Genomic DNA, 20,377 nt, shown 5'->3' with positions numbered 1-20,377 from the left:
TGCCTCAGGGGCAGCAGACTCCCTATGAATCTCTCTGGGGCCATCTTCTCTGACTTGGTTTCTCTGCTTTTTGGTTTGGACTTTCTCCACATTGGGCCGCCTAGGGGTGGTGTCTTACCTAGTTCTTATCTAGTCCAATTTTCCTCAGAGTGGTAGTTGGAACCTTGCCCAAGAGGCAAGAGAGATGGGATCATATGATCATAGATTTAGAGCTAAAAAGGACCTCGGGAACCATCAAATCCAACCCTTTCATTTTACAGAGAAGAAAAGAGGCTGAGTAAGGAAAGTGGCCATACTTTCAGGGTCACACAGCCAGTAAGTAAATGAGGCAGGATTTGAACTCAGTTCTTCCCATCTTGAAGCCAAGCACACTCTCTCATGTACCATCTAGATGCCTGGGGAAAAAGTAGAGGCTACAAAGGCTTGAGTTGGGGGTTAGGAGCTTCCTTAGCATCCACATCCTTTACTTACCCTACTCCACAGTATTTGGTCTCAGAACATTCTCATCTGTCATTTACTATTCCAGTGGTAGAGGGTCAATGAATTCAACTTAATTCACTTTAACAAACATTAAGCACATAATAAGCAGTTGATAGAGAGCCAGGCCTGGAGTCACGAAGACTCAAATTCCTGAGTTCAAATCCAGCTTACTAGCTGTATGACCCTGGGCAAGTCACTTCACCCTGTTTGCCTCAGTTTCCTCATCTGTAAAATGAGCTAGAGAAGGAAATGGCAAGCCACTCCAGTATCTCTGCCAAGAAAACCCCAAATGGGGTCATGCAGAATCGGACAAAACTGAAAATGACCGAACAACAAAACTATACATAAAGATCCCTACCAGCACCTAGAAAATCACACATTAACATTAACTGTTTCTCTATATTTTTATTTATTTTGTTAAATAATTCCCAATTATATATTAATCTGATTCAATGATCTGTTTGAAATGTCTGGCTTAGAGCACTGAGGAGTTAAGTGACTTGCTCATAGACACAAAGCCAGGGTAGATCAGAGATGGAATTTGAGGCCAGCTCTCTTTCCACTATCCAGGGTTGGGAAGCTTGGGGCCTCGAGGCCACATGTGGCCCTCTAGGTCCTCAAATGTGGCCCTTTGACTGAATCCAAACTTCACAGAACAAATACCCTTAATAAAAGGATTTGTCCTGTAAAACTTGGACTCAGTCAGAAGGCCACATCCGAGGGCCTAGAAGGCCTTAAGGCCATAGGTTTCTCACCCCTGAAACTATATCATGTAATGTTTTGGTTTTCTCCCCTGTAAAATGTCAATCAATGACAAGAAGTTTTTACGGTCACTTCTAGGTTTATGACGCAGTGGTCCTAAGTATGTGAGTGGCTCAAATAAAGTACTGTGATTGGCCCAAGGGAGGAAAGGCCCATTACAAATGAAAGGGTGCTGGTCTAAACTGAGCTGTATCAACCTCAAACTGCTGAAACTGCACAATTCTGTGGGCAACTGGGCAGCTCCCAGCAGCCCCAGAGCCACAAGTTTGCTTGCAGAATATATTCCAAGAAAATTATGCCCTTTGCTAAAGTAAACCGATAATTAGAGTAATAGAATCATAGAATTTCAGAGCTGGAAGGGGCCTTAGAGATAATCCTGTGCCTTTCCCTCCTTTTAAAAATGAAGAAACTTAGGTGGCACAGTGGATGGAGTCCCAGCCCTGGAGTCAGGAGGACCTGAGTTCAAATCTGGCCTCAGACCAAACACTTGACATTTATTAGCTGTTTGACCCTGGGCAAGTCACTTAACCCCAATTGCCTATAAAAAAAAAAATAAAAAAGGGAAGAAACTGAGGCTTTGGAGAGGCCCAATGACTTACTTGTCCAGGGTCACAGAACTAGGTATTGGTAATGTTTGGCTCAGAACCTAGAGCTCCTGAGAATTTTTTAAAATAAAAGTAATGGTTTTCCTGTTCAAGAAGTTTGGAATGGCAAGAAAATAATTGGCATTTAAAAATTTAAAGAGACCCAGTCTAGATGCTTGGCCTCAAGGCTAATCATTCATTCATTCACTCTTTCAATAAACATTTATTAAATGCCTGTTGTATCTGACACTGTATTAAGTGCTGGGAAAGGCACAATATTTGCATAAGAAATAATGTGTCTTTCCCTTCACAGACCTTATGCACAATCTGGGGTCTAACGGGTCATAAACAGAGGTAACTATAATACATAGTATTACATGGTTAGCACATCAGACTTGAAAAGTTGTTTGTCCTTCATTTTCTTTTTTTTTTAATAGAATTTAGTTTAAGAAAGTAACTCGGCAAATAATGCATTACCACAGGAACAGAGGTGCTAAAGTATATCCTTTTACATACATTTTCCAGGAAATTTATCCTTCGTTTTCTTTTTTCTTTTTTTTTTTTTTGGTGAGGTGATAGAGGTTAAGTGACTTGCCCAAGGTCACACAGCTAGTAAGTGTTAAGTGTCTGAGGCTGTATTTGAACTCGGGTCCTCCTGACTCCAAAGCCAGAGCTGTATTCACTCTACCACCTAGCTGCCGCCATCCTTCATTTTCAAGGAGGACAAATGACATTGCAGGTGATGTCTTGACTTGTTAGTGAATTGGATTCATTAAGTCCAAGGCAGCTGAAACAGGTGCTGTGGAGCACTTAGAGCTTAGTCAGACATCTAAGATGCCAAGGTCATCCACAGAGTCCCCGGGCATCACCAGTCATCTAGACTTCTGTCCTGCCACTGGACTCGATGACCCTACGAGAGAGAGTGGGGCTGATGACTTTGCACAACTTTGCCTCACCTAAGTTAAAAGCAAAGTATGAGATAACATGAAAGAGAAGGTCATTACGGGCCATTTGAGTGGAGGCTTCTTGAGGATAGTTCTTCTTTTTAAACATGGCCAATTTGGGGGATGGAGACAGTAAGAGTGAGAGAAAATAAGCGTTTGTTCATTGAAAACTCAACAAAAGTTCAGAAAGTGTACATATGGAAAAATGATGAATACAATTGAATATTAGTATTCATTACTAGTATTAGTGTTATCTAATTTTATTAATTTTATTAGATGATTACTAATATTAGGATCATTAATATTAGAATATTAGTATAGTATGACACTAAGGAACAGTGATTGTGAAGAGTTTAGAAAAACATCAGATGACTTGAGATGAAGCAGAGTGAAGAAAGCAGCACCAAGAGAATATATGTATGATGACTACCATAATGTGAATGAAAAAACATCTCAATGATTACCTTCCATCCACTCTGAATATATTTTCTATATTCCAGTCTTTGCACTTACTACCCTCCATGCATTCCATGATCCAGCTACACTGGCCCGTTTGCCTTGTCACCTTCTACTTCTGGCTTCCCTGACTTCCTTTAGGATCCCGCTCAAATCCCCCCAGCTTCCAATGGCCTTCCCAGCCCCCTCTGCTCCTATGTCTTTTCCTGTGAGATCAGCTTTTACTTACATTGCATATATCTTGTGTGTACATGGGCATTGCATGTGGTCTTCCTTATTAGAATGTAAGCTCATTATATGTAGGAACTATTGTTGTGGTTTCATGATGTGTTATGGTGGAACCATCTCAAAGTATTCAGAGTCAGACCACCTCTAATCCAAGTATAGGCATTTATTGAGATTGACACCTCTTATGAAGCAGGAACTGGCAGCTTTAGTGAAAGCGAGGATTTTTATAGGGTTAAGATTCAATTACATAAGAGAAATTATGAATATTAAAAAGGCAGGAGGGGTTTGTTAAGGGATTAGGAAATAGGAGAGGGGTCCCATATAGAAAAAGCCTTTTGGGGGCTATGTATGTTTGGTAACGATATTATAATAAGCCTCTCTATGTCATAAGTTTACCTAAAGGACAGATTTTGATATTACTGCACAGGTGCCTACTTAAGGAAAGTCCCTTCTATTGTTTTTGGAGGTCTGCATCCTGCTCCGGCATCCTGGTGGTGCTGCTTTCTGATTGGTTAACTATGGCCATCCTGTCCGAGACTAGATGGATGTGGTTGTGGTTGAGTGCATGGATACACCTGCTGTTTCTGTGAGAAATGTGAGTTGATGGACACAACTGTTGTCCTAGTGAGCAGTGAGGTATATATGAGGAAGTTAGGATATTGAGTTGGGAGGAAGGGGGCAGTGTCTAGGTAGTGAAAGTGGCTATATTGAGTCTGGGGGCCTGATGTGTAGTTAAAGCCAGATTGTGTGGTTAAATCAGGACATGCCTGCTGTTCAATGGGACCCATAAGGAAGTTAGAATATTGGGGCTGGGGGCAGCTTTATTAGGATTCCATCACCATGTTTTTGTCTTTCTTGTATTCTCAGCAGTGTGCCTGGCATATAAGTACTTAATAAATCTTGCTGACTGACTAACTGGACTTTACATGTTGTCTTCCCCATTAGAACATAAGCACTTTGAAAGCAGGGACTATTTTTGCCTTCATTTACATCCTTAGCACATAGCAAGGTGACTGGCACACACTGTAAGCACTTAATGAAAAGCAAATAAAGAAATAAAGAATACATGAGCCATGTTGGAGTTCCAGTCTTCTCCATGCAGTGGGAGGCAAGGTCATTTTCTCAAAAGGTCAATACAAGAAGACAAAAAAAAGTTTGCTACAGAGAATGTGAAAAAAATTCTTAAATAGTAGTGAGGAGTTTGGTAGAAGTTATATACCACAAATTTATGGTATCTTTAATAAGATCCCCTTTGTGCTTTTATCTGCTGATACTCAGGAAGTCCTAGCACAGGAGCAAAATTTGGAAACCGTCATAGCTCAGGAATGATGGGAGGTGGGGGCATGGCCCTGGGAAGGGATTCTAGGACGGTAGGGAGTATGAGTCATTCAAGTGGCCCACCGTGGGCCAGGGTTGGCCATGGAGGCCAGCTGGATTTGAGGATTCAAACTGAAGCAATAGGGATGGCAACCCCATGCCAGTTTGGGTATCTGCCCACCTAGGCAAGCCTTAAGGCTCTCATTTACTTAGTCTGTAAAAACCTCTCAGCCATGCCAGGTTTGGGGAACCCCACTCAGTATTGTGTTATCATTTAGATAACGTTCTTCCATCTGACCAGGGGAAGAGAGAAAGAGAAATCATAAACCTGGTAAATACAGAGAGAAGACACAGGACTGATAAGAGCAGAAATTAGAATGCATTTGGAGTCTTCAGATTCGGCTTGTATTTCTGTTTCCTAGCCCTTCCTGGTGCCAGCAAGGATGCTTATAACTTTGCTTGAGTGATCAATTATAAAAGGGTAAGTTTGGGGCATGAAGAAAATGTCATTGTGATCTTAGGCAGCTCCTTTCCAGCTCTTAAACCTGTGATCAGTTCAGTTGAACAAATATTTACAAATTCCTTAGTCAAATGCGGAATGAGACTTACATTTTTGGACACAGCCAATTTCGGGGGAATGGAAAGAGAGGGAGTGAGGGGAAAATAAATGTTTATTAATTGAAAATCAATAAAAGAAGTGATTCAGTCACCTCAGAAATAATCAGAATAATTCAGCCCTACTTACAGGTCACTCCTTCTTTTCACAAAAGACACTTCTTCTACCCTGTCCTACCATTATGACAAAGTCTTTGGGGTATGAGCCTTAGAGAATGGGTCCCATTCTTCTCAAAGCTAGAGATAACTAAGAGTCTTTTGCTTTTCTCTGTTCCTAAAAATGTTAATAGCTCTCCCTTTATTTTCTGAAAGAGGAAGAATTCCTAGTTCCTCAAACTCAGTTCTTTAATACCTGTTAAAGAGACAATGCACAGAGAGCTTTATATAAAGTCATAAAGACATGGGTTCAGAATCTACCTCTGACACTTAAAACTGACTATGAGCGTGGGCAAAACCATGAAAGTCTCTAAGCCGGTTTCTTTGTCTGTAAAGTAGAGAATGGTTGTTGTTGTTCAGTCATGTCCAACTCTTTGTGACCCCATTTGGGTTTTTTTTTCTTTTTTTTCTTAATTTGGAATAACAAAAGGTCCAGAATATCAAGAGAACTAATGAAAAGAAATGCAGAGGAAGGTGGCCTAGCTGCTCTCAGAAACTGAGGCAAACAGGGTTAAGTGACTTACCCAGGGTCACACAACTAGTAAGTGTCTGAGGCCAGATTTGAGGTCATGAAGATGAGTCTTCCTGACTCCAGGCCCAGCAGCCTATCCACTGTGCCACATAGCTGCAACCAAGGGAATGATACCATCTGTGATAGCCATCTCATAGGATTGTCATGAGGTTATAACAACAATGACAACAGCTAGCATTTGTACAGTGCTTTTAAGGTTTTCAAAGCACTTTGCGTATGTTATTATCTCGTTTGACTCTCACGACAACTCTGAGAGGTAAGTTGCTATTATTATCTATTTATAGTTCCCATTTTACAATTGAGGAAAGCAGACAGAGGTTAAGTGACACTTGCCCAGTCGCACAGCTAATATCTAAGGCAAAATATGAACACAGGTCTTCTTGACTGCAAGTCCCAAACCATCCACTGAGCCGCTTAGTTCCCTCTCCCTGTGCTCTATACAGTCAGTTCCACCATAACTTGACATGTGTGTTAAAACCACTTCACTATGCCAAATTAAGAAATAAAAGCTGCAGAGCTTATAGAGAAAATGCGGTTGGGACACAACAGACAGTGACGTTAGAAAAAAGGTAGAAACTTAATTTTTAAGACAGTAGCACAGTTTTATACATGTTCAGTGGTTAAGAAATACCTAAACACTGTTGTTATTTGTCCTTCATTTTGAAGAGGACCAATGTCTTGATTTGTACATGAATTGGATTTAAAGTAAGTCTCTTTCTTCCTGAGTCATTGAAGTTCAATGGCAAAACAAAGTCGAGATGACTGGTTATGGCCCAGGATGCAGTGGATGACCTTGGTGTCTTTGATGTCTGACCGAGTTCTAAACACTCCTCAGCAGCTGCTTCAGCCACCTTCATGGCCATTGGAACTGTTCTTATCTACCCATTCCACTGGGGAAAGTCTTCACATGCTTGGGGTAGCCGTGCCCCTACTACACTGACAGGTTTGAGGCCTGTCTGATACCCTTAACCTGGTTTAGCCCATCTTCCAAGATGGTTTACAGGGGTGTAGCTGCTACCCATGCAACAGCTTCTTGGAGCCATAGGTGACAGGTGAATCAGGTGGACACCAAAGGTGAATGAACAGCCCTGAAAAGGACTGAGCAAACCCTCCCCACCAGAGGTGCTAGTCCTCCTGAATACCCCATGTGCCCTGTATAAACACTGCAATATAGTGGAGGTATCCTTGGTGTTAGACTGCTACTAGGCCTGTGGACCTCATCCTTTTCTCCACCTCCATCTTTGCCAAGGGCCAGGGCTGACAAGGTGCAGTAGCTGTGGGCAATATGAGGAGCATTGGTGGACAGCAACTCCAGGGCTGGGGGCCTTGGCCTTAATAGAAGGGAGGAGAGGGGAGACTAGGTCCAGCCCTCCTGTGCCCGTGGCTCCTACTGTACCACAAAATATGCCATGTTAGGGCACTTTACCTTGAAAGAACTCTGAAGTTTGCTTGTAGAAGTGAACATCAGAAGGATTGCAGCTTGTGAGCTGTTGTGAAGGGGTGCCATTTTTCTATGCACACTTACTGTTTCTTGAAGATGGAATTATGTATAAGTAAGCCCAAAATTAGTTATGTTCAAATTAATACGTAAATTGTGTTGGAGGTATAACAAATATATTTATATAATGCATGTACATATATGTGTGTGTATATATATGCATATACACACACACACATGATCTCATGTGTGTGTGTATATATATGCATATACACACACACATGATCTCATGTGTATAAAGTGCTTTGCATGCCTTTGAGTGATAAAGGTCAGCTGTTGTTCTTCTCTGCCTCCACTGCTGACAGGTTACTTGAAATCGTTCACAAATGCATCATAATTAACAAAGTCAAGGGACACGGATTATCAAAATCAGTCATTGCTGTAAGCTTTTCCTAAAGCTCTGCTTCTACTCCTCCTTCCGGAAATGAGGGAGAGCCTTAAGTTTTCCTAAGCCTCACTTTTGAGTGGAAAGCCATTTGGTTGTGACCTAGGACAGTCTGCAGGCTTTCAATGGATCCCTGATCTTATCACTATAAGTATTCTCTCCCTAGGTATTGCTTTAAACTCTTTATGGTAAGCACTTAATCTTCAGATCATATGTCTGGAACCGGCCCCCAAGGCTCGTCCAACCCTCCACATTTTGCATAGGAAACCTGACCTGGGTAATTGAAGTGATTCAACCAAAGTCACACAGATAATAAGCCTCAAAGGCAGAATGTGAATCCAGGTCTTCTGCCTCCACAATCAGTGATCTTTCCACTATGTCTTTTTATCCCATACCATTCTTGTCCATGATCTTCTGATCCCTGTTGTGGTTAAGCTGTTTTTCAGTCTTGTCTGACTCTCCATGACTGGATTTGGGGCTTTCTTGGCAAAGATACTGGAGTGGTTTGCCATTTCCTTCTCCAGCTCATTTTACAGATGAGGAATAGAGGCAAACAGGGTTATGTGACTTGCCCAGGGTCACATAGCCAGTAAATGTCTGAGGCCAGATGAATCTTCCTGACTTCAAGCCCAGCTCTCTATCCACTGAGCCACTTAGCTGCCTGATCCTTGCTATTTAGCTATATATAATCTGATATAGGAAACACCCAAGTTTTCTTTTGCCTGCTTTTTCAAGTTCCCAAGGACTTTCCAAACACCCCAAGTCCTACAAGTCCAGCCTCTTGGTTTCTTCCTCATTCTAGCTGTGTCTGGGCCATTACCTCTAAATTAACTTTGAACTCTCCATACTCCCCTAGAGGTGGGCTTTTAGACCCCTTGTTTTAAAGCCATCAAGGCAACCCTGCCCTTCAGTTCCACTTTCCTTGCTCTTAAGCAAATGATCAGTATGGAGCACAAAAAAGGCAAGCATGCCTCAATTCTTTCCACCGTCTCTATGACTAAACCTTACCCTCTTGGAAGTTTAGATCAGTTTCTTCTCTGATGATGCTATTATACTGTCATTCCAGGGGTCTCTCTAATATTAGAGGGCTCTTACCACCTACTTAGTTATAGAGAGTATTCTAATTCAGGTTTCGGTTAGACTTGGTAGCCTCTGAGGGCCCTTCCAAATCTGTTATTTTCTGATTGGTGATTTTTGTGGAGTCTTATCACTGGGGGCCTGCCCAGGATATGTCAAGAGACTCAATTGTTCTGGACCAGCTCCTTCTCCAGGCTGTCCTCCCAAGAGTATTATCTTCCTTAGTCTAGGAAGAACACAATGTCAAAGTCAGAAGAGTGTAATCATGACAATTATTTAGTGTTTACTACTTTAAAATAAAATTGGAAGGGGATGGGGAATAAGCCATCCATCATTAACTAGGAAAAAAAGGAACCTGGAACATTAGTATTAAATTTTTATGGATACATTTTGTTTTTATATTGTCCACGTTTCCCAACATATTTTCCTCTTTCCCCTCCCAAAGAGTGAGAAAGATAGTTTAGCTAAAGGAACTAAGACATCTAAAAAAGTGACATTTTATCTAGCATTCCTCACCCATCCCCACCCTTTCAGCTCCAAAGAGAAGCAGGATAAGATGTCTGCTCTTTCACAGGGATTACTTTTTTGTTTTTTGTTAAATCAGGAAGAAGCTTTATTAAGGACCTGGGAAGGCTGGGAGTCCTGCATGTGTGAGAGCACTCATGTGGGGACAGATGCACGCCTTTTCATTCCCTATTGCCCATTTGAATTTTCTTCACCTGTTTCCCCATTGGCTGGGTACTATAGAGGTTACATCACAGGAATTGGTTTTACAAGAATCGCTGGAGCTACACCTTTGTTCTACACAGGTCAGGGACAGTGTGGTATAACCCAGGCCCACCTGGTACTGTAGCCCCTTAGGTACTAAAGTTCTCAAAGGATCTTGTCATAATACAAACTCTTCTGGGATGTCCATTTCATGGGAAGATCCCCATGTGATCTCCTTAAAGTCTTATTTTGCTCCATTTCATATCTCCATAAGGAAAACTGTGAATTTCCTTATGACAAAACCCTTTCAGGACAAATATTGACTGTGTCTGTGTGCTTTGGCTTTTCAGCAAAGAAAGGTCACTAAGCCCAATGATGAAACAGATACAGGATTACTTCTGGAGGTCAGATGGCTCATCTGATTCCATATTTCAAACGGAGGAAAATACGGTAAAGTTTTAGCAGTTGTTATATGAAGGCCCCTGGAATCTGTGAGGGAGCAGGCCAAGTGGATGGGATAGCATCATCATCTTGTGAGCCAACGATGGACAGGTGAGAAAGTCAGAAATTGAGTAAGACATGGAAGCTAGAAAACCTAGTTTTTGAAGAGAGGTCAGCCTGGTTAACACTTGACACAAATCCAGAAATATCACAGGAAAGAGCCAAAGACTTAAGGCATTTTCTCTGAGTGTTGCCCATGTCTGGAACTCTCTCCGTCCTCCCTCTGACTACTGACCTCCCTGGCTTCCTTTAAGTCCCAACTAAATTTCACCTTCTATGGGAAGCCTTCCCTAATTCTTCTTAATCATAATGTTTCCCTATTTTAATTATTTCCTATTTATCCTGTACATATCTTAATTTTTTTTTTTGGTGAAGCAGTTGGGGTTAAGTGACTTGCCTAGAGTCACACAGCTAGTGCAGGATTTGAACTCAGGTCCTCCTGACTCCAGGGCAGGTACACTATCCACTGTGCAATCTAGCTGCCCCTTATAGCTTACTTTTTAAAATACTTGTTTGCATGTTATTTCCTCTGTGAGAGGATGGGGACTGTGCTTTGCCTCTTTTTTGTATCCCCGAGCTTAGCTTAGCACATAGAAGGCACTTAATGTTTATTGGATTGACTTCAGAGAGGGAGAGAGAAGGAGCTTCACCCTGGAAACAGAAAGATGAGGAGAGGGTTGAGTTTTTTTTTTAATATAACCAGCACCATATTGAGTGTTTGCAATGTGCTAAGAACAGTAAATCCAAAAACAAACAAAAATGAATAGGCCTTGCCCTCTAGGAGTTTACATTCTGTAGGCTGTGGCATGTGCAATGATAAAATTTGCATATCCGGCTCTGACCACATCTTTTCAATGCCCCTGTGCCATGGGCCCCTAGAAGATATTTGATCAAGGTTTGCTCTACTGAGCTCAGATATCTGAAGTATGTCAATTTCACAGCTCAGGCTCATGCCTCCTGACCTACTAAAAGTTCTGTGCTTGTGGCCTGTAGGGCAGGAGGGGTGGAAGAACAGTTGAGTTCACCTGGTAAGGAAGGTTCAAGGAACACTGCCTTCTGGATCTTTTCTAAAGTACTAAATCAGTTACAATATTGGCATTACCATCAAGATGAATTTCCTCATCCCCAACCGGCTCAGTCCGTAGCCAAACCACCAGCATGGCTTCTAACCAGGAAACACAGTTCCCTAGAGATGGGGTCAGTCAGGAACCAGGCTAGCTGTCTGTCTCTGGCCTCCCTCAGGAAAAAAAAAAATCTATTCAGCAGAGATTGACTCCAGCCCACACTAATGCAAAATCTTCATGGAGATTGGTTCAGCAAAGTGATGCTGCTGAAAAAATTCAGATCAAAAGGCCACAGTCTGCAGGCCAGCTTTCCCTAAACTACATCATTGTTTCAGGCATGCTGTCCTATCCCACTGGGGATAATAGCATTTGAAATGTCAGGTTGCCTACAGTAGAAGTAAGGCTGCTCCCTTTTATATTGGGTACAATTGAGTCCAATCCAATCTAAAACATTTACTCTAAGGGCTTACAGTATGCCAGGTACTGTGATAAGTGCTGGGGTACAATTGATAAAAAAAGAAAAGACAGGCCCTGCCCTCAAGGAGCTTACAATCTGAAGAGAGAGACAAGACCCAAAAGGAGGCAGGAAAGGGGGAAGTGGAACACCAGGGATACCAGTGTGGGGAACATCTTGTTGCAACCAGGCAGAGCAGCTGATGAAAAGGGGAATGATAAAAGTCTAGTTTCTGGTCTCTATAGATGAAAACATAGAGAGGAATCTGGTCAATATTCAATTGACTTGAAAATGTGTGACTCAAAACCAGAGAACAATTTACACAACCACAACATGGTCATAAAAAACAACTTTGTAAGACTTAAGAAATATGTTCAATGCAATGACCAGTCCCAGTTCTTCAGGACTGGTGTTGAAGCATCTTACCTTCCTCCTGACAGAAAGGTGATAGTCACAAGGTCCAGCATGAAACACACATGTTTTGATTTAGCAGATAGGGGAATTTGTTTTGCATGAATATGCACACTTGCTACAGTAGTTTTGATTGGGAGGGGAGAACATAGAGATAGAGTTGCACTTCCCTCCCTCCCCCCCAAAAGAAAAAAAGGAAGAGGGACATTGAAGCATCTTTTAAATGCACAGGAGAGAATGAAAGGCCAGAAGGAAACACAGATAAGCAGGACAGCTTTAAAAGTTTAATATTAAATTTATTATATACTTAAAAGGAAAAGCCAGCTACACATCATAAAGAATTATGGTTTCATTTTTTTAATACTCTGTCTTCATTCCCTAAAATAGAAATGGTCAAAAGATATAGTCAGATATCAAAAGAAAAAATGCAAACTGTTAATAATCATATGAAAGAATGCCTTGCATCACTAATAATAAAAGAAATGCATGTAAGAACAACTCCAAGGTTTCCTGTTGAGGCCAGCTAATTGGCAAAAATGACCAATTATAGAGTCATTGGAGGAGTTGTGAAAAGATGAACTCGCTAATATACTTGGTGAAACTCTGACTTGGTCCAACCATTCTGAAAAGCAATTTGGAATCATGTTGTTTGCAACAGCGACCCTAACCCAAATTAAACTCAGAGACTTCTCAAGGTGGAAAGCAAAGGTTACCTTTATTACAATCTTGAGAGATGGCTGTCTGCTCCTTCAATACACATGGAGAGAGAGACAGACTGAATGACAGGGGCCTTTATAAAAGCAAATTTCCGCCCACTATACAAAGTCTCCACCTACTACGCAAACAAGTCTTCACCCACCACTGTCCCTTATCCCCTTAACTGGGAGGTGGGGCTTACATTCCAGGCCCAAAATTCAAAGACAAGGAAAGAGGCAGGAAACCAAGGGCAAAGGCTTAGGTTGGGGGTGAGGCAGGGCTTATTCTTTCTGTTACCTGCTTAAAAACAGGGTCTGAGTGGGAGAGGATTTTGAAATAATAATCAAAAATTATTGACCTTGAGGAGGCTTCACTTCTGAGAGTTCATCTCTCACAATGTGAAGTTAGTAACTAAAATATCTGTGCCCTTTGAGCCAGAGATTCCACTTATTGGTATATACTCCAAAGAGATAAATGATAATAAATAAAGGCCTAGTATATAACAAAATATTTATAGCAGCACTTTTTGTAGTAGCAAAGAACTGGAAATGAAGTAGATGCCCATCAATTAATTAAATCATTATTTTTGTTAGTAATTAGCTAAGTAAGTTGTGACACACAAATGTATGTAACAGTGTTACTATGATGTAAGAAATGGTGGATGTGAGAATATTGAGAAGCATGGAAAGAGCTATTTATTGTCGTTCTTGACTAGTTTTTTTTCAGTTGTGTCTAACTCTTCATGATCCCATTTGGGTTTTCTTGGCAAAGATCCTGGAGTCGTTTGTCTTTTCCTTCTCCAGCTCATTTTACAGATGAGGAAACAGAGGCAAACAGGGTTAAGTGACTTGGCCAGGGTCACACTGCTAGTAAGTTCCTGAGGTCACACTTGAACTCAGGTCTTCCTGACACTAGGCCCAGTGCCGTCCACTGAGCCACCTAGCTGCCAAATGATCTATATGAATGGATACAAAGTAAAGATCCCCAAACCAGGAAAACCCTATATTTAACAGTGTAGATGGAAAGGGAAAAAACAAAAAAACAAAAAACAAAACTATTGAAATTGAATGTTGCAAAATTATAATGACCAAGCCTGGCCTCAAGGAAGAGAAATGAGAAGGACCTTCCTTACCTTTTACTTGCAGAGTTAGTTAGTCCAAGTTAGTCGAAAAGCATGTGTTAGACAGAAGGCCAAAACTCCTTCTCTAACCTCAGGGAGCTCACTTTGTAATGCAAATACCTATGAGCACATCCCAGATATACTGTGTAAATAGAAGACAATGAGGGGTGAGGAGGACCTGCTAAGACCTCCTACTGTAGGTGGGATTTGAGTTGAATTTTGAAGGAAAACCAGGCAGACTAAAGACACAGGTGAAGAGAGAGAGAGATCATTTCTAGTATGGGCAACAGCCAGCACAAAGGGCCTACGATGAGGAATATTCCAGGTAATGTCAGATTTTTTTCCATGTGATAATGAACTGAACTTCAGATGTCTATATATATCTATAATTTCTCATTCTGTTTTTCCATTTAATTCAACAGTAAATGCTTGTTGAATTGAATTGACACTTCCGCATTTGAAAAATTAACCTACACTTTCAGAAATGCACTGGCCTTTTAGTAGTATTTGAAGGGGTCTAGGACTTTGGGGTGCTGCTGGAACCCCAAGATCATGGTACTGGGCCCTGTCTGAAAGAATTCAACTCAAATCTTCAGCCAGAGGAAAAGTTTACTAGTAATACCACATAGGCCAGGTGATGCCCTTAAGGACAGGCGGGCATGAGAAAGTCTCAGCCTGTTGAGCCTGAGATTCTCACTGGGTAACAACTGTAAAGACAAGCGGGCATGAGAGGTTCTCAGTCTTGTGGGCCATGGTAGATCTTATATACCTTGGGTGACCAGGGAAGGGTCTGGGAAAAGGGTCTGGGTGAGAATTCCCAGAGATTGGAATGTCTAAGAGATCGAATAGACAATGGGAATAGATAATGAAGGAACTGAAAGGTATCTGAATGAGATTTAAAAGTAGGCTAAGGCTTTCAAAGGGAGATGAGGGGCTGGGGCCTGTAGACAAAGGGAGCCAGATTCCCTTTGGGACAAGGGGCAGAAGACCTTGGCTTGAGCCACACCCCTGTGTGACAACTTGGGTTGAGGTCCTAGGTCTCCATGAACTAACTCATCTTCCTAGGCCACCAGCTTCCTTAATGGAATTAATCAAGAGGTCATTGGAATCCCATTTTTCAGCTGCTTTCTAAAGTTCCTTCTCACCAACCACCATCTTGAGCCACCACACTTCCTGGGCTTTCTTCCTCAGTGTTCTGTTCTCTGCTACTACCTTTGATCCCCAATCGCTTTGCTAAGTTAGGTACTTCATCCACTGGGTACTTATTTGTTCCTGTTTGGGAAGCTCATGCTAGTCCTAGCATCCTTTCTGGAGATCTTAAGCTTATAGATGGGCTATTAGGCGGCACAGTGGGTAGAGCAGGATAGAGCTCTGGGTCTGCAGTCAAGAAAACCTGAGTTCAAATTTGGCCTCAGACACTATCTTTGTGACTCTGGGCAAATCACTTAACCCTGTCAGCCTCAGTTTCCTCATCTGTAAAATGAGCTGGAGAAGGAAAAGGCAAACTGTCTCAGTGTCTCTGCCAAGAAAACAACGGGAACAACTGAATAACATCTTGCTTGCAGGTATATGCTCTTCCCAAGTAGTGTTCCTAACCTTTTTCAGCCCCTATAGTCCTTAGCTTTCAGTAGCCTTTTGTACCACCATTATCCAATACAAAAGGAAATAAATTTTAGTCTTTCAATAATTTTGTCATATCTTGTGTTTGACAGAACCTCATGATTTAGTGTTTTTTCCAATTCTCTTATGTATTTTTCTCTGACATATTTAGGATATTGATAGGAAAAGTTTTTCTACTGATGTGCCATTGAAATTTAGTCTAGCTATATTTCACTAAAAAAGTATTGATCTGATTCCAGGAGTCTGAATGATAATGAAGCATGCTACCCCACCTTTTGTACCATTTAAGGTGCAAAATGAGACATAAATTTTGGGATATAGCCAATGTGGGGATTTGTTTTGCTTGGCTGCATATTTGTTACAAAGATTTTATGGGGGGACTTAAGGGTGACGGGGAGTTGAGAGGAAAGGTTAGAGGTAGAGTTATCATCAAAAAGATGGAAAGAAAAAATCATTGAAGCATTTTTTTAAACATTCACAGAAAAGGACCAAAAGAAGTTCAAAAGGAACTGTGGAAAAGGAGAGATTTGAAAATTGCATGTTGAATATATGATTTAATCTTTAAATTATTTCTAAAAAGTTAACCAACATTTATTATCTCTCCTACCTTCTCCCTGCTTTCCCCCTCCCTCCCCCCCAAAAAAAGAAAAAACAAAGCCCTTGAAATAAATATTGGGGAAAAATATTAATATGTACTGTGCATTTTTAGGCTCAATTCTGCTAGAAAAAAAATTAATTGAATTTAACATTAATCTATATCTAAGCCATTTCTAGCTTAAAGAGAGAGATATTCAAAATGTGGTATGCCCCCATGCCCTGTAATATGTTTGTCTACCCCAAGACTATTTGAGATAATATTTATAAAAATCTTGAATAAGGAAAAGGTCATGTGTATATTTATATAAAGGTTGTAATACAGTTTGAGGTTAACTATTCTCTGTACTCAATTCCTTCCTGGACTACTCCTAAAACTGAAAAGGATTTTATCCTTGAGATCTTTAACCTTGAATAAAAAAGAGACCCCTACTTCAAATGGGTGGGGGAGGCCCTGATCCTATCTAGACTTGACCAGATTTGGTTATCCCATTTAATTCCTTTCTAAAAGAAATGCCTTAACTTTTGTTCTATCCACTTTTCTAAAGGGAAAAATTGGGGAAGGATTTTAGGTTGGAGAAATAGTCCTTAATATCACTAGAGAAACTAAAGAGGAGGATTAAACAAAATTAGGCTCCCACATATATGCAGTCAAGCACAAAGTTCTCACATTGGCCACATCCAGAACCGATTCTATATATGTGTGGCCCATCAGACATCTGGTAGGAAGGGGACAGCATTCTTCATGGTGGATCCTCTGGAATCATCTTTGGCGTTTGTACTGATCACAGCTCTTAAATCTTTCAGAGTGGTTTATTTTACAGTATTATTATATAAGTTGTTCTGCTCACTTTGCTCTGCATGTAATATACTTAAAAATAAAAGTATGTTGTAGATAATGGAGGTTCAGTTTCATTCATTCAATTAACCCTTATTAAGCATCTTCTAGGCAGCTAGGTGGAGCAGTGGATAGAATGCTGAGCCTGGAGTCAGGAAGATTCATCTTTTTGAGTTCAAATCCAATCTCAGACACTTCTCCTGGGCAAGTCCTTTAACTCTTTTGCCTAAGTTCCTCTTTTGTAAAATGAGATGGAGAAGGAAATAGCCAACCTCACTAGTATCTTTACCAAGAAAATCCCAAAATGGGGTCACAACGAGTCAGGCATACCTGAAAAACTGCAAGTGCCTGCTATATGCCAGGCACTGTGCTAAGTGCTAGGAACACAAAAAGAGGCAGAAGATAATCTTAGTCTAATAGGAGACAGAGCATGCAAGCAAATATATACAAAGCAAACTGTATACAGGAAGAATAGGAAATAATTGAAAGAGGAAAAGCACTGGAATTAGGAGGGGCTAGAAGGCTTCCTGTAGAAGCTGGGATTTTTGGTTGGGGCTTAAAGGAGGCTAGGGGTGTCAGTAGTCAGAGCACAGGAGAGGGAGAGATCCAGGCATGGGAGGACAACCAGAGAAAATACCCAGAGCCCAGAGGTGGAGTATCTTATTTGTGGAACAGTCTCAAGGCCATTATTCCTGGATCAAAGAGTATGTATGGATGAGGAAGGTGCACAAAGACTGGAAAGGTAGGAAGAGGCTAGGTTATGCAGGGCTTTGAACGCTAACTAGAGTATTTTGTATTTGCTCCTGGAGGCAATAGGGAGCCATGGGAGTTTATTGAGTAGGTCAGTGATATGATCAGATGTGCACTTTTAAAAAAATCACTTGGTGGCTGAATGGAGGGTGGGAAGAGATTTGAGACAAACTGACCCACCACCAGACTGTTCCAGGAGCAGAGAAGGGGGAGTATTGAGAGATGTTGTAAAGGTGAAATCAGCAGACCTGGCAGTAGATTGGATGGGAGGGGGGCAGAGGAGAGAGAGAGGAGGACTCCTAGGTTGGGAGCCTGAATGTCTAGAACAGGGTGGGGAACCTGCAGCCTGGAAGCCACTTGTGGCCCTCTAGGTCCTCAAGTACTGCCCTTTGACTGAATCCAAACTTCACAGAACAAATCCCCTTAATAAAAGGATTTGTTCTGTAAAACTATAAAAAGATTTGTTCTGTAAAACTTGGACTCAGTCAAAAGGTGCACCCCAGGACCTAGAAGGCTACAGCAGGTTCCTCACCCCGGACTAGGACGACAATGGTGGTTTTCTCTACAGTGATAGGGAATGTAGGAGAGAAGGAGGGTTTAGGGGGAAATATAAGGAGTTCAGCTTTGGACATACTGAGTTTAAGATGAGTACCAAATGAGATTATAGTAAGTGCCATGTAAATGTTATTATTCTCATCATCATCATCATCATTTATGAAGATGTCTAAAGGCAGTTAGAAATGTCAAGCTGGAGGTCAGCAGAGAGATTGGGGCAGGAAAGGTAGATTTTAGAATCATCAGCATAAAAATGGTAAATCAGTTCTTGGTTGTTGATGAGATCACTAAGTGAAGTAGTCAGAGGGAGAAGAAGAGGGCCCAGGACAGACCCCTCAGGGAAACCTTCTGCAGAGGACATGATCTGGGGAGGATCCAGCCTATGAAACATTACAGTCTTCTTTTTCTGTTCTACTCTGTATACAGAAGTGCTCCAATTTAAACTGTTGCCTCCCCATAAGAGATTTGTACTTCTTGAAATCAGGGACTGTCTTGCTTCTTTTTGTATTCCCAGTGATTAGCACAGTAAATAATAGGTTCTAAATAGATATTTATTGACTTATTTATTTATTTTTGGGCAATTGGGGTTAAGTGACTTGCCCAGGGTCACACTGCTAGTAAGTGTCAAGTGTTTGGTCTGAGGCCAGACTTGAACTGAAGTCTTCCTGACTTCAGGGCTGGTGCTTTATCTAGTGAGCCACCTAGCTGCGCCTTAATAAATATTTATTGACTGATAACCAGTTGTTTGTTAAGTTCAGAATGAAAAAACAATTAAAAGAAAAAGTAGGAATCCCTAGGGACTGATTAAGGACTTGAGTCTTAGAATGAATGAACAAAGCATTTATTAAGCACTTACTATGTGCAAAGTATTGTGCTGCCCGCCAGACACAAAGAGCTTACATTCTAATGAGACAACACTTGAAAGGTTTCCACTGCAAGTCAGGTGGAAAGGTCTTGTGGTCCTCAGGCAAAGCCGATGGTAAAACATCTGTGTTAATGTCATTTCCACTAAATATATATCTACATATATATATATATATATATAATTTAATATAATTTAAATATATATATATATATATAATTTAATATAATTTAAATATATATATATATATATATATATATATATATATTATATATAATATGTGTGTATATATAATTTTCTGATGGGGGCAGCAGCTAAGTAGACTTGTAGTCAGGAAGACCTGAGTCCAAATCCAGCTCAGACACTTACTAGCTGTGTGACCCTGGGAAAGTCAACCTCAGTTCGCCTCTGTTTCCTCATCTGTAAAATGGGAATAACAGTTCCTACCTCCCAGGGTCATTGTGAGGATCAAATGAGATAGTGTTTGTAAAGCACTTAGCACAGTGCCTGGGACATGATAAGTGCCACATAAATGTTGTTATTCTTATCGTCATCTCATCATTTATCATGTTGAATAATTAGACGTTGCCCAGGACTTTGGTGGGTTTTCAATAGCTATGGCAATAGCGCTTGCAGAAGCAGTGGTCAGGCTGCGTCTCCATAGGGTTTGTTTCCCAGGATGATGGCTGAGGAAGCGTCATCATTCCCAAGGCTCTTGGGTTCAGAGTCCTGGACTGTCTAGATAGCATTTGAGGGGAAATGATGGTCAATGGTGGTAGTGGTGACTTGCCTTGCCTGGCAGATGCTGCCTTTAGTCTCTTCCCTCCCTCCCCCGAACTCTCTCCCCACCCCCGTCTGCTTCAGCTAGGTTGGCTTTGGGTGGGGCAGTTGGTTGGCAGTTGGTGAAGACAGCTGGCCTCAGACGTTGCTTCCCTGAATGATGACTGTAAGGGCTGGGCCGGAGGCATCGATGGGGAGAAGAGGGTGCTCCCATACGCCCAGGGGTCCTGGGTCTACCTATTTCTTGGGAAATGAATACTCTTAGTGAAGGCTCAGGAAAAAAAGCCTTACTTTACACAATTCTGTCTGGGAATTAGGAACCTTCTTTGATGACATTGGTTGTCTCATTTTTAAGCAGATATATGTGTTCAAGTTCAGGCTGCAGTAAGG

At 41.3% G+C, this 20,377-nt stretch overlaps 1 protein-coding gene across 18 annotated transcripts in view; it reads left to right on the top strand.

Annotated features, from left to right (window-relative positions):
• PPFIBP2 (PPFIB scaffold protein 2) overlaps positions 1 to 20,377 on the top strand; it is a 216,838-nt gene that overhangs the window by 79,692 nt on the left and 116,769 nt on the right. The gene's annotated exons all lie outside the window — the stretch shown is intronic.

Source organism: Phascolarctos cinereus, unplaced genomic scaffold (genome assembly GCF_003287225.1).
Source record: "Phascolarctos cinereus isolate Bilbo 61053 unplaced genomic scaffold, phaCin_HiC Scaffold_9;HRSCAF=440, whole genome shotgun sequence".
Lineage (NCBI taxonomy): Eukaryota > Metazoa > Chordata > Mammalia > Diprotodontia > Phascolarctidae > Phascolarctos > Phascolarctos cinereus.
The sequence above is the reverse complement of the archived record's forward strand: the minus strand, read 5'-3'. Positions and strand labels throughout refer to the sequence as shown.